At 31.5% G+C, this 12,408-nt stretch overlaps 1 long non-coding RNA gene across 1 annotated transcript; it reads left to right on the plus strand.

Moving 5' to 3' along the window:
* Window positions 1–5,273: 5,273 nt before the first annotated feature.
* On the plus strand, window positions 5,274–12,015 carry LOC127718271 (uncharacterized). Its single transcript, XR_007989683.1, has 5 exons — window positions 5,274–5,460; window positions 7,013–7,169; window positions 9,431–9,529; window positions 10,984–11,045; window positions 11,657–12,015. It is a non-coding gene; the product is annotated as an uncharacterized LOC127718271 (long non-coding RNA).
* Window positions 12,016–12,408: the final 393 nt, after the last annotated feature.

Below are 12,408 nucleotides of genomic sequence, written 5' to 3' on the forward strand. Positions count from 1 at the left end.
GTAAATTTGCCAAATCAAACACGTTGCTCAAATGTTGTAAAAGATGAGAACTGAAAGTCACAATTCAGAATATGTAACACCTATACGCATTGTTTGCTTGAAAGGACACCTCAATGACAAATGTAACACCAGTTAAAGATGAACAATCCTAATGTTTAATTTTATTCCAAAGAAATTTCGCTAGAATAGTAGAATTTGTTGAATGTTGTTGAGATGTAATACCTATCTAACGTTGCTTATTTAAGTCCGGTCGACACCCACTTAAACTTTGTAGTATTATAACTTATATGTTATGCTTTGAGTTAAAACATGTCTTAGCATTATTTCTGTTACTTAAGGTTGGTATCAGAAACAGAAATATCAAACTCCAGAAGAAGACGACATGTAGACAATAAGTACGTGTAAAAAGCATTAACAATAACCCGGTAAGGTGTATTCAAAAATACATGCAATTTAAAAAGAAAATTAAGGTCTAAACCTGGTTTTATAGCAAGCAAAACTGACCATTTGTATGACTGTTAGTTCTATTATAATGACAAAATTTGATGAGAACTATAACAAAGAGAACATATGATTCCACGATATTTCATTATAAAACAGTTAACAAACCTAGCGAATTGTTGGCTAGTTGGTAGGATTGTTGTTTGGATAGAAATCTGGCTGTGAAGATAATGTATGTTCCTGTTTGGTATGCTTAACTTTTTTGATTGGTCTCATTTGATTAATGATATCTGAACATCGGTAAATAACTTATGTCCTATATTTCCGATTTAAAATACAAATGTACCAATAAGATTAAGCTGTTTTTTTCTATTTTGTCTATTTTGATTCTATGACTACCAACACCTGCAGATGTGTCCACTGTGATTTCGAGTTTGCAAAGCGAAATAAAAGTGACGTATTAGAATTTTATAGTTGTATTTCTGCATAAAACTTCATAATATCAAACAAATGTTTTACCATACGAATGCTAGCAACACCACTCTACATTCAATACGTTTATTTATACATATATATCTTTATATATATTTAATAGGCTAAAGGTTGCTTATAACGTGATTATTACTCTATTCAAATTGAACGAAGTACATAACTTGAAAGACGCAGTAAAGTGCATGCTCGATGTTATTAAACATAAAACAACTGAACTCTTCAACAATTTAGCATTATATCAACGAAACAGCACATTGAGGAAGCTTACAGAAGGTATAGTTTATATACGCCTTATTATAGTTTTCCTTAAAAAGCAAAGATGTGCCTATGCGCCTATGCCTTTTCAAGTATGATATGTGTAAATGGAATAATACAAAAAACAAATTATAAGAAAATATTTCAATCGGAACTTCACTATTGTTAGTGCATCTTTTTTGTTGAAACACAGTTAGGGTGGGTACTTCTGTGGTGGTACGATTGCTATGTTATTATGGCATATGTAATGATATCAAGATCCAAATTGATTCAATATGATTATGAAAAGACACAGAATAAAGTTACAACAGGAATCATTAAATCTATCAACTAAAATATTGTTATTATGTGTTATGCATTTAAATAAGAAAACAACATCATAAACGTCTGCTAGCTAGTTAAATTTATCTTTACATACAGTATTATTATTCCGAAAAGACTGTGAAAGATATTTTGAAGATTTAAGTTGATAGATTTTAGATTTTAGGACTATTTCTCATAATTAATATTAAATAGTTGTTATTATAGTAAATAAAGATTTTTTTACCGAAATGACTTTCAACGTATATATTTACATCTCCCCGCTGATATGATAAGTGTGATAAGAAATGATGAAGAAACTAGGGCCCACACTCTCTGAGGGTAAGGGTATAATTGGCTATGTTTTCATGACGGAAATCCTAAAAAGCGCACCGGACGTACATAGTTCTAAAGGTATAATTTGCACTTTTTTAAACAGTTGTTTTCCAATCAAACCTTTCAAATTAACAAAAGTAAATGCATTATCATAATGCATTCTCATAGAGCATGAAACTATAAGGATATCCTTCTACAAACATGGATAGCTTGCTCTCTCTCTCTCTTTGTTACATGAATAAGCAATACAATTTTCATCAAATAAAAAAGGTACAGAATAGTGTATGTTCAAACACCCATCATGTATATTATACATTGTTATAACTAATCAACTGTTGTGTCACTATAAATATGGTTGTAACTTTTAGTCTACCGTTCCTGCCAAACCTCTTTCCAGTTTATAATTATGGTTCTTTTTTAGCTGTCGTACCTGGTTTTTTTTTCTGTAAAAGAGCAGGGGGGGGGGGGGGGGGGGGGGGTTTGTGCTATGATTTTTTAGATACAATAATTTAGTTAACTTCTTCATCGTTCATTGAAATGTACAAAGAAGATTGATTTTCGTAGGAATGATATTTAAATAACACCCGAAAAACAGTACCATCGTTTATTAATATCATGTTAGTCGGCAGCCACTGTTTTCATGAATATCGTTGTAACTGCCATGAAAGAACATTATTTGTCTATTAAAAAGTGAAATAACGAAAATTACGAACTCCAAGGAAAATTCAAAACTGAAAGTCCTTTGTCAATGGCAAATCAAAAACCCAAACACAACAAACATGACAAACGAATGAAAAAAGTTGTCATACTCTTGACATACTCCGACATTTCTTTATGCAGAAAATAGTGGATTAAAAATAGCTAGCGAAGCCCCTCATTAAAATATTCAAGGATGCTCTATCCCTGGTTCAAATGATTTTATTTTTATTTGGCACAAATTGATGAAATTATTTGTTTTCGCTTGTTTTCAACTTGATTCGCCTTCCGACTATTTTTATTTTACCGCCACTGATGTATATGATGCGGAAGAAATGCAAATAAATCTTGTTTATCAAACTAAGGGGTTACGTGTATTTTTTTGTTGTTGTATGTTTGTATTAAACGAGAGGCCAAAGATACAAGAGGGACATTCAAACTCATTTTTATGTCTCCTTTTCTAAATGACTACCAACATACATGATATAAACATAGAATTAGGACCGCAGAATTAATCGAATCTTCGCAATTAATATTTGAATATCGCAAAAAGTATTGAAAATGCTTGCTCAACATTGCACGTATCAAAAATACAAATACTTGTTATAAAGCATTTCGATTTATTTTTCTTTCATCTGTCAATGTGATATTTCCTTACAAAGAGGTGTTGATGTCGTCGTTTTAACAAATTTATTTTAAGATGGAATTACATGCAACCACAAATACAACAAGGTCGGTTTAAAATCAATTATTAAAGTTAAAGGGAAAACTATACTTGAAGACAACTGAGCCTTTTTAAACAATTTTATACTACATTTACTATGAACTCCTTATTTTTCAAGAAACAGCATTAAAAACCAAATGTTTGTTATTTTTTTTACGCAATATTGTGATTGCATTTCCTTTCAGAAATGTACCTTTTATTGCTTCAAATGACTGCATCCTAAGAAAAAAATTGACATTTCTTCAAAAATTAATTGCACGCTATTATGCCTTTATTGACCGTTATGAAATATTAACATAGGATACAACATATTTAACCATACATTAGTATATCACTATGTGTTCTATAACCTAATTTTTTATAGATATAGAAAAAATAACTGAGAAAATTTCGCAATTACTGTGTGGCCTAGGATATACATTCAACGAAACCAGCAAAATATGTCAGTCACATTGTCTTAACATTACATGTAAAAATAAAGGGTCCTGTATCTTGGATATATCCGGAAACGCAGTCTGTCGGTAAGTACTTCTTTTATAGAGAAAAGTGTGTCGACAAAATTAAAGTTTACACAACACATCACCTACTAATTAATTCTAAAATAAAAGAAATTAAAGGTTTTTTATACAAATATTGTACATCTGGTGTTTACTTTTGAAGAAAAAAAAATATTTCCTAAGGGACATTCAAACTCATAAGTCACAAATTAACTGACTACGTAATGGCAAAAAAAGAAAAAGAAACAGACTAACAGACAAACAACAATACATAAAACACAACATAGAAAAACCAAAGACTGAACAACACGAACCCCACCAAAACTGTGGGTGATATCAGGTGCTCTGGAAGGGTGAGCCGATCCTTCTCCACATGTTGCACCGATCATGTTGTTCATGCTTGTACAAACCCAGTGATAAGACTTATTTGATAGATCACATTTGTGGAAATTGGGACGGGATTGTAGTTACGACAATTAGAAAATATTCGTTGTCGTCTTTGAAACGGATATGCCATACCGGTAAACCAACTCTTGATGAAAATAAAATTTACAAAGGGATGATTTCAACTTCGCCACTTGGAACTCTTTGATTGATAGCTTTCTTTCGAGCTGCAACCATTTATAACGACATCCTGATAGGAAATACAAGCCCTGGAATATAGTATCAGCTCGGAGATATAAACTCTGTATGTTGGCGCTGCTTGAATGTTGCTAAAAAGAAACGGAACGTTCACAATTGGGAAGCTGAAATCATCTCTTTTGTCATCACGTTTTGTTATTAGCCAATCTTCATTGTCAATTTCTAGAGGTAAGTCAAGATATGAGACAGACTTAACTGTATATGTTGTATCCTTTATCCTAAGTTCGATTTGATAGATGCGTTCAAGATAGTCGCCAAATTTTGAAATATATAGTGAAAGAACTTCATCTATATAACGGAAAGCGAATTTAAAGGATACTTCTTTTTTTTTCTTCCTGAGAAGTTCCTTTATGAAGTCAGCCTCATATGAATAAATAAACGAGTCGGCAAGAAGAGGAGCACAGTTGATGAATGTCGAAAAACACGTCCTCCAAACGTAACCAATATGTTGTCAATCAAGAAATCAAGCATCTTGATAATGTCAGTTTCAGAAATTTTTTCTTGAATCAAAGTGATTTTTTAGTATTTTAGATTGTATGTATTCTAAAAGGTATTGGGACATTTTTAGTATCCACATCTGATTCATGCCACCACTAGAATAGGTAGTTTTTTTTATAATAACTTAGAATCCCGGCGTTTGATTGCTGATAAAATTGATGTTAATAAAATTTGCATTTGTATGAAAAAATAAAAATATGATAAATTCCGAACATTGGTTAAATATTGTCTGTTTTGTATCTAATGGTACCTCGACATTCGTATATAACATCTCATTATATTCATAGTGAAATCTTATCTGACGTGGTTTGTATTTGTGACATTGTATACAAGATATGTGTATCCTAAAAAGATGTAATAATATATTTCCTTGTCATTTTGCAGATGTAAAAAGGATAAAAACTATGTCTTCGCAGGTGACTTCTGTGGCACGAAAGGCGAACTACTGCTACTTGCATCAAAATATATCATCGCTGCTGCTTGTGGGAGTGGTGGAATCATTATAATAGTAGCAATAGTAATTTGCTTCATTTGTAAAGGTAGACAACTAAAGGACAAAACTGAAAAAGACTACTATATGTAAGTTGAATAGTTTTTTTACATTTTTTTTTCTCATGAATTTAGCAACTGTAATTGGTATGTTATGTTTCAGCAAGAATTAAAATAAAACTGATAAAAACACTAAGACATAACAGTCCTGGGCAAATGATAAACAAAATCATATACATGTAGTAAGATTTGTTTTAAATAAACATGTCATCTCAAAAGGTCAAGGTACAATAAATAGGCTATGTCACTGATGTTGGTAAAATTTAGCTGGCCACGTTGATTTATAACTGAAAATCGACAATAAAATGCATTTTCCCTTTATAATTACAATGTATTCCTTAATGTGTTTTTTTTTCTGAAATAGAAATAGTGCATGTGTATAGAAAGTACATAAAGCATTCTTATATTTGTCTTAAAACCATAAAATCTAAAATTTTCTAAAGTTTTTTCAAAAAAGTTATATAGCCTTAATCATGAACACACATTTCCGTATGAGTAATGTGACATAAAGTAAAACGTAGACAACATTTGTTTTCTATACGTCCGGCAAAGTGGTGTTCAAGACGTCAACATTTGTCTGTATACGTCCAGGAAAGTGGTTTTCATTATGAAAAAAAAAGACACAACAGAACACGTTGAAATACACGTTACGTCATTGCGTTTCAAGCCTTAAGACGTTAGGTTTTTTTGGTTTCTACCAACAAAGTAACAGATTGGTGAATGCATCAAAAACGAATGTGATGGCCCTATACTTATTAACCAACATATAAACGGACATGTATGTATCGACAATACGTCACCTTTGTGACAAAATCCATGCATTGATTTTAAAGATTTTTTTATTATAAGACAATTTTGATATTTTTCATATCCCCAATTAGGTGACCTGGTTATACAAATGTGCACCTATTTTAAAAGAATTCATTCAGTAATATTTCAAAAAACAAAAAAGAAAAACGTAGTATGTATCGACTTTCAGTTCAAGTTAAACACACTGCAGCTGTATGACATTTTTTTACAAGAATCTGTGACATGACCCATTTACTGAACTTGACTTTAAGTCGAAAAATTATTGCACACTGGTATAAAATTCGTTACTTTAAAAATAATTAGTGTTTTTGTACCATTTTAGTTTTTATAACAATCACATATGTATGTGCATACTTTCATATTAAGTTTTTGTTTTTTTGTTTAAATATATTTATTATTACCTGAAATTATTACACGAATTTGAACCACTTTTTAAAATGAAAACACGTTATAGATAGCTTGCGTCCTAAGCTACATTTATCTTCCTCAGGCACGCTCAAAGCTGAGTATTTAGAAGCCAATAGTGTATAAAACCGGAAAATTTGAGGAGCTATATCACCAAAAAGGACCTTACAAATAGCCAAATCAATCTAAGGTTAACTTTGCCTGAATTGAAATCATTATTGTCGGTCAAAACCAATTTGCCATTCTTCAGTAATAATGCTTATTTGACAAAAAAAACCCTTCATACAATGCAGAAAATGTTGTTTGTTCTATAGTTTATGTTGATTACCTGAAAATAATACAGTAAGTTCATTGCATTAAATTGTAGTACAGACCAGGCTACCCTAAGTAACAATCATCCAATGGGTTTTTTTGGTCGTCAAAGATTACCATCTAATATGTACTTCTCAATGAGAGATAGTACGTATAACGTTGACGATAGAAGGTACACCGTGATCGAAGATGTAACAAGCAAAAAGGGAAATGTAAGTACATGTATATACTTGTATCAAGCACAAACAAAATGTACCAATATAAGATACGAATCCTCCATTTTTTTAAGTGACATTAGAGTACTTAGTTTCTGAAAGTTATAAATTCTTTTACATGTCTGTGATCAATTTACGTTTCGAAACTGTTATACACATTTTCTTTCTTGCCCAATGCTAAATTCTATCTTGAAATTAAACTTGAAACATTTTATGTTTAAGTCTATTATGCAGTTTAATTAAATATCGAGATGATATTACAGTTTTTTATGAAGTTTGAGAAACTAGTAACGCTACTTGTATGTAGACGTTTAATCCTTTTGTACGAGATTATTTACGTCACATATATTCATAAAAAAATGCATTAACGATTGGATAAAAAAATAAAGAAGATACATAAAAAAATGTATTATAAAATGCTTTCATAATTGAAATATCTAAAGTGGAGATTTCATTAAGAAAGATAAAAATCAAAATGACATAAATCGACCATTAGCATAACACTTCAGAGCAAAATTAGTTTGAGTCATCTAATTTTTATTTTGTTTCATACTCTTTATTTATTCAATTACCTTTAACAGTACCCATTTTGTTGTATTGGTTCCACATTTCGACAGTTAATGTTTCTAAGGTAATGCTCGAGGCCACAACGTCATATTTTGATGATCTGATGCAACCTAAAACGATAATTAGGTAAAGCAAAACTTGAAATTTGCATGAGGAAAAATTATTTCAAAAATTTCAGCAGTTTTATATAATATATATTTAATTCATGAACCAAATAACCCCCCAAGGGTGACTGGGGAATAGAAGTATGGTCACCATTGGTCTTCCTCCGACCGGCAGGAAAACCCGTGCTAAAGTGGGGCGTCCGTTTGGCTGTGCGGGATGTACAAATTTGCAGCCACGTCCGGTCAGAATGGGGACGTTAAATCCGATGCCTCGTGTAAAGAGAGTGCCACGCTCTTTGCACGTTAAGAACCCTTGCAACAACTCTTTGAGGGGTCCGTAGGTGACCTGTTGCAAGGCTAAATTTCTGTCTCTATCCAATATACCCTCATTTCCCGTGGCAGTCTAAATTTCTCCGACCTTAATCCCTTAATCTATTACAGAACCTACCTATTGTATTTATTGTGAACTTGTTCTCGTCCTGAATATGCATGAAATATTTGCCACTGGACGTTAAGCAACCAACAATCAATCAATCAATGAACCAAATAATGAATCGAAGTACTGGGTCAATAGTATAGCCAAACTCGCATAGGACATTCGAGTTTTGTGTCAGGTAGATACGTTCTTTTACGAAAATTATTTCCAAAGTTTAGTAACAGCAATTTTAGATTGAAGATATATTCGTGTGCCGATATTTGACCTATGTACATACATTTAATTGGAAGACGTACCAACCTCGTTTCAATTACTACATTACTTGTACTAGTTCTTATTATTCTGAAACACATTTCGTTAGTGATGTTCACGGCCATTGTTTTTAACACCAAAGACCTAAGATTAATATTGTAAGATAAGGCAACGGTTGGTTAACCGATGTTCGAATATTATACATCGATTTAAATGACAAATAAGCTCTAAAGGAATACACAAAGAGTTGATAAAACAAAATGGTCCTAAAGTATAGACAAACTTAATAAGGAATCAAAACATCGCAGGAAAGAGACGCATTTTAAATATTTCCAAAGTGTAATAATGGTTTTAACAAACTGAAAACTATCAACAGACAGGGGTATATTAATGGTCAGAAGGGTCTAGTATATGCTGTTTTTATTGTGTAACACAATCCATGTGAACAGCACATAACGCATGCAAGTGACATGTTTGATGAGTATGTTTGACATCACATTTAAACGACGACAAGACAAACAGAACACAGGTATGGGAATCTGTTGCAAATAGAGAATTTATCAATGTTAGATACAAATATTTTAAACATCTGTTCACACCCTTCTTATCTCAGTAAATACAACTACTTGTAAACAACAATGCTCTGAACTGGTTTCTTTGTTTCTGGTTAGTATTGTTGAAAACTGGTAACATGAAGGGTAACCCGATGCAATCTAATGTTAATGATGGTATCATAAGCTCTTAACTGTTATTTATCATTTAGATGTCTGTTTTTTGTTTTTGTTCCGTAATAGATAAACGCAGATATAATAATAATGTCAAAAGCAGATAACAATCGGCAATATAGTTGAAAGCACTTTATCATGTTAAATTAAGACGTCTAGGGTTTTTTGTTTCAGACATATATTTACAACCCATCGTCAGAACCGTCAGCAAATACAGAAATTGATAACAGATCTGACCATGTATACTACAACAAATCTTTTTGTTCTGAAGAGGTAAATTAAAGACATATGATGCAATGTTTGTAATTCAAAACTATTAATACCTAGTTGATCAGTTGTTCTTCTTTCATGTTTCTATGTTTGAAAGGTAATGGGGTTTGGTCATCATGGCGTCTTTCTTTGACAAGTGGTTTAAGTAACACTCATTGTGAATTTTTATTTGAACTTCTTGAAATATTAGGCTTTTTTTGTACGAATTAATCTAGTTGAAGCTTTTAAAATTTCTATTGTCATGAGATGATTAAGAGACTTCTCCAATCGTGTCGAGTATTCATGTTTCGTAAGAAATTAATAACCAAATTATCGACTATAGTAAAATGTTTTTCGTGAGACTACAGTAATTGAGTAAAACGTATTGAATCGGATCGACGTTTCAACGTTTCTTTGAAGCTGATCATAGCTTTTCTAGTTTATCTGTGCTTAACTACTCTTCAGATACGGAAATCAGTATCATGAGAGTTATATTTACAGTTTTCTAACTTTAGTCACAATATTTTAGGTATTTTTTAATTTATTAAGTTGTTAACTAGTTTACATTCAAATACATTCATGGAATGTTTAAGTATGTTAAATGTTAGTCAATTACATTTCTTATTGAAGGACGTGAAAACACATCACATACTGGCACGGACTGCATTGTTGTGAATTCAAACAAGAACAAACAAATACAACATCATGTACAGATAGAAAGCGCGTATATTCCAAAAAAAAATGCATGTTTACTGATTTTGCATAGCTTTACAAATATTCATAGTTTGCGCATTGAAAATCAAAATCTGCAGTAATAGTAATGACCAAATGTGAGTGCGTGTACTAACACGAAACTAGAAAACAATTTTAAAAACATGAACATAAACAGTACATCCCGTTGATGTCATATTTAGGCTGTTTCACTTTGATGACGTTATCATGTAATTGGATATCTAAATGTATCATGATTTATCAAAAGTAAGGTAAAATTTCTGATATACTCTCTTGATTTATTGGCTATTACTAATCTACCATTTTGTATAAACCATTATATCATGGTAAATCTCATGAATATGGTATTACAACTGTGTCAAGATATAACATTTAGGAAGTCCGTTATCGTTTTATAATTTTTATAAAATATGCATCTAACAGTATATTCGGTATGAGTGCCAATGACACAATGTCGTCTAGTCATCATCAGCAAAACCAAAACCATCAAATAAGCAACATATATAGTGGATAACAAATTTTGAAACGCTTTGATCACCGCACAAACACAGTATGTGCAGAGGTAACGCACGCTTCTAAGCGTGTAATTTCAGGCCTCACTAAAACAAAGATTATCCGGTCTGTTACATTTTGAAACATTTGCAAAACGTTCGGCAATGCTTGAATGAACGTATTTACTATAGAATTAATAATCTTATTTCTGGCAAACGGTACTTTTTTGTTTAAATCACACTGTCTGATTGTAGTTTGCCATTAAAAGACCACACTTACGGACTGAGAGGGATTCATTTCGTTCGGATTATAACAGGTTTGTGTATAAAAGATAGGTTATGGCGAAGGAATACTCAAACTAATAAGTAAATAAAAAAAAACTGATAATGCCAATAACAAAAAAGACAACGCAGAAACCAAACAATAGTATACATAACACAACAACGAACACTAAGAACTAAGCAACACAAACTTAAAAAAAAATGGATGTGATCCCATGTGCTCAGTAAATGTATGAAACTTTACTCCACAAGCGCCAGGGGTTCAAAACTTCATTATTTCAACATATATAATGAAATCGATAGGTTATCAGATAATCCTGCATTTAGCATGTTTAAAAGAAATAATAAGAAAAAAAAGGAAAATCTTCTCCGAACTTTAAACAATATGTTAATACCTATATTTTGTGCTTTTGAATGAAAGTAGATAAAGAATCTATGTTATTTAAACAGAAAGTCAACGACTTCATTAACCAAATGTTAACAACGAAAAATGCAGACGTTTTATAATAACTTGAAGTTTCTTTTTTCTGCTTACAACACCTTTTTTTAACATGAAAAAGGCAACATTTAAAAATCCAACTGTACTGTTCATTTGTATTCAAATGTCTCGTGTCGTGTGAAATTAATCTTGTATATATAATTGCAGACCAAAGATACATCGACCAGATTACATGTAATATAACTATGCAAGTCATTCGAAAGTCATACACGGCATAAGGTGTAATGGACATAAAGAATGTATTTTTGTATCACCATGGACAATGTGACATTAACCTACCGTCCATTGAAGCATTTGATTTTGTGTAACCGTTACGTTTTGCCATTTTGTTGATGAAATAATGTTGTATTTTTTACTTTTTAAATGAAAGAATGTGTTTCATATATAAGTGGATCACCGGTTTGATGAAGTTATAAAATGAATTGATAAACATTTTTCTTATCAAAATCATATGCATTTATCTAAATATGTTTATATATTCAGAAATGACTTAATAAAGCACATACAGCCGGATATTTCATTATTTCGACGAAGAGGAATACACTCGACTACCCTTTTTGATTTAAATAACTATCAAATTTCAGGTCTTATTTTGAATTATACACTTTTTGGCACACGGTTCGTATAGCTGGTATGTGTAGTTTATGTCACAGTAGACTAAACATTATCCTGGGAATGCAAAATATAAGAGCTGGATTACGCATTGAAAAGTTTAATTATCATTTGTGCCAGAGTTATATATTTAACATGAACAGAGACGTGCATACATTATAACTGCATGGGCTATTAGGATCCAAACAAATGACAATGCATTGCATAGGATTAGATATGAGGGTTTTAAAACATGTCGTTAAATTCACACATACAAACACACTCACAAAAAATCAATCAAGAACAAT

Source organism: Mytilus californianus, unplaced genomic scaffold (genome assembly GCF_021869535.1).
Source record: "Mytilus californianus isolate M0D057914Y unplaced genomic scaffold, xbMytCali1.0.p SCAF_10, whole genome shotgun sequence".
Taxonomy (NCBI): Eukaryota; Metazoa; Mollusca; class Bivalvia; order Mytilida; family Mytilidae; genus Mytilus; species Mytilus californianus.